The sequence below is a fragment of the Cebus imitator genome, unplaced genomic scaffold (genome assembly GCF_001604975.1).
Source record: "Cebus imitator isolate Cc_AM_T3 unplaced genomic scaffold, Cebus_imitator-1.0 Scaffold328, whole genome shotgun sequence".
In the NCBI taxonomy this organism is placed as follows: domain Eukaryota; kingdom Metazoa; phylum Chordata; class Mammalia; order Primates; family Cebidae; genus Cebus; species Cebus imitator.
Window position 1 is genome coordinate 1,856,458 of NW_016107643.1, and position 4,508 is coordinate 1,860,965.

The 4,508-nt window shown below is 43.6% G+C and overlaps 1 protein-coding gene across 4 annotated transcripts in view; it reads left to right on the plus strand.

The window, feature by feature from the left end:
• Positions 1–4,508, plus strand: part of PANK2 (pantothenate kinase 2) — a 36,752-nt gene that overhangs the window by 15,762 nt on the left and 16,482 nt on the right. The gene's annotated exons all lie outside the window — the stretch shown is intronic.

The window sequence follows — 4,508 nt, forward strand, 5'->3', positions numbered from 1 at the left end:
TAGAGACAGGGTCCCTGTCACCCAGCCTGGTGTGTGGTGGTGTGATCATAGCTCACTACAATTTTGACCTCCTGGGCTCAGCGATCCTCTCACTTCAACCTCTTAAGTAGTTGTGACTACAGGTAATTTTTTTTTTAGACAGAGTCTTACTCTGTTACCCATACTGGAGTGCAGTGCCACAATCTTGGCTCACTGCAACCTCCGCCTCCTGAGTTCAAGTGATTTCTGGCTAATTTTTGTATTTTTAATAGAGATGGGGTTTCATCCTGTTGGCCAGGCTGGTCGTGAACTCCTGACCTCAAGTGATCTGCCACTTTGGCCTCCTAAATTGCTAGGATTATAAGCATGAGCCACTGTGCCCAGCCTCTTTTTTTTTTTTTTCCCCTTTCAAGTAGAGATAGGGTCTGGCTGTGTTGTACTGGCTTGTCTTGGACCCCTGGCTTCAAGTGATCCTCCCGTCTTGGCCTCCCAAAATGTTAGGATTACAGGTGTGAGCCACTGCGCCCAGCCAGGTTCTGTTTTCTCTGTATTGACCTTTCCTTCATTCTTGAGAGGCATTTGGGGAAAATCTATTAGTTTTGTTTTCCATTTGTTTTTTCTGTGCCCATTTTTCCAGCTTCATTTTACCAATTGTTTTCTCTCTTTTATTTATTTTAATTTTTTTTGAGACAGAGTTTCGCTCTTGTTACCCAGGCTGGAGTGCAATGACGCGATCTCGGCTCACCGCAACCTCCGCCTCCTGGGTTCAGGCAATTCTCCTGCCTCAGCCTCCTGAGTAGCTGGGATTACATGCACGTGCCACCATGCCCAACTGATTTTTTGTATTTTTAGTAGAGACGAGGTTTCACCGTGTTGACCAGGATGGTCTCGATCTCTTGACCCCGTGATCCACCCGCCTCGGCCTCCCAAAGTGCTGGGATTACAGGCTTGATCCACCGCGCCCGGCCCTGTTTTCTCTCTTTTATAACAGTGCGTTTAATGAGTTGTAATTTACATACAATAAATTTAATCTATTTAAAACATACAATTCCATGAGTTTGGATGTAGACAGACACAGACACACACACACACACACACACCCCCACACCCATACCCACACCCACCCCACACCCACACCCACACCCCACTTTTACCCCCAAACAAGATTTGGTTTACCACAGTTTTTTCCTGCCCTGTGCAGTCCAACCCAGCCCTCAAGCCTATGATTTGTTTGCTTTCAGATGTAAAAATGATTAGTTTGCAGTTTTGTTTTTGTTTTTGTTTTTGTTTTTTTGAGACCGAGTCTTGCTCTGTTGCCCAGGCTGGAGTGCAATGGCATGATCTCGGCTCATGCAACCTCTGCCTCCCTGTTCAAGTGATTCTCCTGCCTCAGCCTCCCGAGTAGTGGGGATTATAGTTGCATTCTACCATGCCCGGCTAATTTTCGTATTTTTAGTAGAGACGGGATTTCTCACCTTATTGACCAGGCTGGCCTCTTACTTCTGACCTTAGGTGATCCACCCCCGCCTTGGACTCCCTAAGTGCTAGGATTACAGGCGTGAGCCACTGGGCCTGGCCAGCTTGGGTTTTCAAAAGTTTCAAGTGAATGAAATAATATAGTATGTAGCCTTTTGTGCAAGGTTTCTTTTACTCAGCCTGTTTTTGAGATTCATGCATATTAAATATGTAGCAGTTTGTCCCTTTTTTTTTGGTTTTGAGAACATTTTTTTTCCCACAACTAGGAAATTGAACATGGACAAACCTTATTCAAAGTTTGCCAATTTTAGCTGAGCATGATGACTTAGGCCTGTAATTTTAGCACTTTGGGAGGCCAAGGTTGGAGGATTGCTTGAGGCCAGGAGTTGGAGATGAGCCTGGACAACACAGTGAGACCTTGTCTCTACAAACAGCTAAAAATTAGCTGGCATGGTTGTATTCCTGTAGTGCTAGTTACTTGGGATGCTGAGGCAGGAGGATTGCTTGAGTTCAGGAGTTAAAGGTTACAGTGAGTCGTGATTGAGCCATTGCACTCCAGCCTAGGCAACAGAGTGACACACTGTCTCTAAAAATAAAAGGTGAAAAATAAATATCAACAGTTTTGCATAAACTCTTGCATATGTGTATTTAGTTGTATATGATTTTATCATGTGTTAATTTTTGCAACCACACATCTGGCAATTGTTTTTTAATTTTTGATTTTCTCTATGGTAGCTCATTTTTTATGGATGAGATATAATTTTGCCTCTGAGAATATTTAATGATTCTCTTGTTTATTCCTGCAACTCTTTCTTCAGGTGGTTTCTCGTTTTTGTGGTGTTAATTTCCCTTTTAGTTTTTCTAGTTTGTAAAAGTGATAATCCTGGTTTGAGAATTGCTATTCTTCTGCCAGTGGATTACCAGTTGGTCAGGATGGATTGTAGGGGAGGTACGAAATGTGTTGCAAAATACAGGGCAAAATGTCTCCTTATTTCTTCTGCATAATAGCAGCCACCTGTGTGCCATCCTGACTCTGGGGCTCCAGTACCTGTTCCCAGTGAAGACTTTGCTTCTGTGGGGGTTGGGGATAGAACATGGTTATTGGTAGAGGGAGTGGCCTGTCCACTTGTGCCAAACACATTTCTCCACCATCACTCGTGACTGCACCAAACCTGCTTTTGTTTCTCCATGGTAGCCACCATCCCTGCAGCTTGGATAAGAGCACCCCTACGTGCTCTTACGTTCATAGCTGCTCTCAGTTTTAATAGCATTCCTCTTTTGAGGCTTCTGCATGGTTATTGCCTCCGTGAACCTAATTCTGTTGCTGCTATCTTTTCTTGTTTCTCAGAATTATTTTAGAAAATAATATATCAATAAAACCATGTATTTTTATTTTTTGAGACAGAATTTTGCTCTGTCACCCAGGCTGGAATGCAGTGGTGTGATCTTGGCTCACTGCAACCTCTACTTCCCGGGTTCAAGCAATTCTCCTGCCTCAGCCTCTGAATAGCTGGGATTACAGGTTCCCGCCACCATGCCTGGCTAAATTTTGTATTTTTAGTAGAGACAGGATTTCACCATGTTGTGCAAGCTGGTCTTGAACTCCTGACCTCAGGTGATCCGCCCTCCTCGACCTCCCAGAGTGCTGGGATTACAGGTGTGACCCACCCAGCCTAAACACCCATCTTTAGTAATATCTAGGATTTAGGTTAGGAGGGGAAGTGTGTACCGATGCTCCTTGACTTACGATGGTGCTTCATTCCATAAACATACCAGAAGTTGAGAATACTGTAAATCACGCTGGCCACAGTGGACACTCATGCTTGTAATCCCAGCACTTTGGGAGGCTGATGTGGGGCAATTGCTTGAGCCCAAGAGTTCGAGACCAGCCTGGGCAACATGAAGAAACCCTGTTTCTACAAAAAATACAAAAATTAGCTGAGTGTGGTGCCATGTACCTGTAGTCCCAGCTACCCAGGAGGCTGAGGTAGGAGGATTACTTGGGCCCAGGAGGCAGAGATTGCAGTGAGCTGAGATTATGCCACTGCACTCCAGCTTGGGTGACGGAGTGAGATGCTGCCTCAAAAAAGAAAAAAAGAAAATATTGTAAGTCGAAATGCATTTAATACACCCAACCTACTGAACATCATAGCTTAGCCACACCTACCTTAAATGTGCTGAGAATACTTAAATTAGCCTCCAGTTGGGCAGAATCTTCTAGTGTAAAGCTAGATGCTTTAGTAATAATAGAAAAGCTAATTATTTTACAATAAAGTGTTGAATATCATGTAATTTATTGAATACTGTACTGAAAGTAAAAAACAGAGTAAGTACTTGAAGTTGGGTTTCTACTGAATGCTTACTGCTTTTACACCATTGTAAATTTGAAAAATCATCACCTTGACCCCTCCTTACTTTGGGACCTTCCGTATGTCTATGTAGTTCATCTTGATCCAGTCTCTTCAGGCCTTTTTTTTTTTGAGACGGAGTCTCGCTCTGTCACCCAATGTTGGAGTACAGTGGTGCCATCTCGGCTCACTGCATCATCTGCCTCCCGGGTTCAAGCGATTCTTCTGCCTCAGCCTTTCGAGTAGCTGGGATTACAGGCACCCGCCAGCACGCCTAGCTAATTTTTATATTTTTAGTAGAGACGAGGTTTCACCATGTTGGCCAGGCTGGTCTCGAACTCCTGACCTCAAGTGATCCACCCACCTCGGCCTCCGAAAGTGCTGGGATTACAGGTGTGAGCCACCAGTCCTGGCCTATACCTTGTTATTTTTATTATTATTATTTTTTATTATTTATTTTTTAAGAGATGGTTTTCACCATGTTGGCCAGGCTGGTCTTGAACTTCTCACCTCGTGATTCACCTGCCTTGGCCTCCCAAAGTGCTGGGATTACAGGTGTGCCTCACCGCACCTGGCTTCTTACCTTGTTATTTTAAAAATATTTCATAATTTTATTTTACTGTGTGGACACTGATAAACATAAATGCATGATAATTTCCATTAATAGCACAAAAGCCAGAAAAACTGGTTCTTTTCACTTTATTG